Here is a 1,026-nt window from a genome sequence, read left to right on the forward strand (position 1 = left end):
AGAGAATATTTGTTATCAAAGACCAGAGTGGAGTACATATTGTGGAGTAAGTTCCTTAGTGTGTGATGTGGTCATAAGTTAGCTAAGTTGGTTCACCAACAAGGGTGGGAAGACAACTATCTGTCCTGAATCATATGCTTGAAACACACCCCATGAGACTAGCTAAATAACAAGATCTTAATAAGAAAAAAGGGGAAAAGAACAATAAAAGTTGAAAAAGAAAGAAAAGTTAATAAAGAATAAGGCTAGGCACCAAGGGTTTGAAACTTGAGAGATGTGTCTGTGGTGCTCCTGTACCAAGGATCTGCTTGGATGAATAAGTTCGTAGGAGTGCTTCATCACTTGGTAACTTGGGTTAACTAACCCGGGATTATCAGCTGAAAGTCCACTATCAGGAGCAACCTTGCTACAGAACATTTAGTAACCCAAAGAGGTGCTGGACACCAAGGTCTCAAGAAAGAAAATAAACAAACCATGTGCCTGTGGTGTGTATGTATGGGGAAAAGAGACTTGAGGGAGTAAGTCCTTAGGGTTGTCTTAACACCTAGCACCTTGAACCAACTGGTTCGGAAGTGCTGGCTGAAAGCTTATCTTAAAGGTGCAATTAAGTGAGTATTCCAGGACATGATAAAGGTCTGAAAGCCAGTGAAGGAATGAATCTAAGTAGCTATGCATGAAACCACCATAAAACCAAGGACATGACTTCCACAATAATGACTCATTCCTCTTGGCATTTCATTCATCATTCTCTTGTTCCAGTACTTGCTTAGGGACAAGCAAGCTTTAAGTTTGGTGTTGTGATGCCAGGACATTTTGGCCAGTTTCACTGACCTTTTCTTTACTGTTTTAGGGTAGTTTCATGCATTTTCTTAGGAAATAAGCAAGTTTTGGGTAGAAATTCACTTACATCTTGATTTAAGCATACATTGTGCACTTTACATGATTTCATGAGAATTTTGCATGAATTAGATGACAAATTGGATGATGCATGTCTCATGATGTGGGTTAAAACTTTGATGCACTTTA

This window comes from Arachis ipaensis, chromosome B4, assembly GCF_059453495.1.
Source record: "Arachis ipaensis isolate K30076 ecotype BB chromosome B4, ASM5945349v1, whole genome shotgun sequence".
NCBI classification, from domain to species: Eukaryota; Viridiplantae; Streptophyta; class Magnoliopsida; order Fabales; family Fabaceae; genus Arachis; species Arachis ipaensis.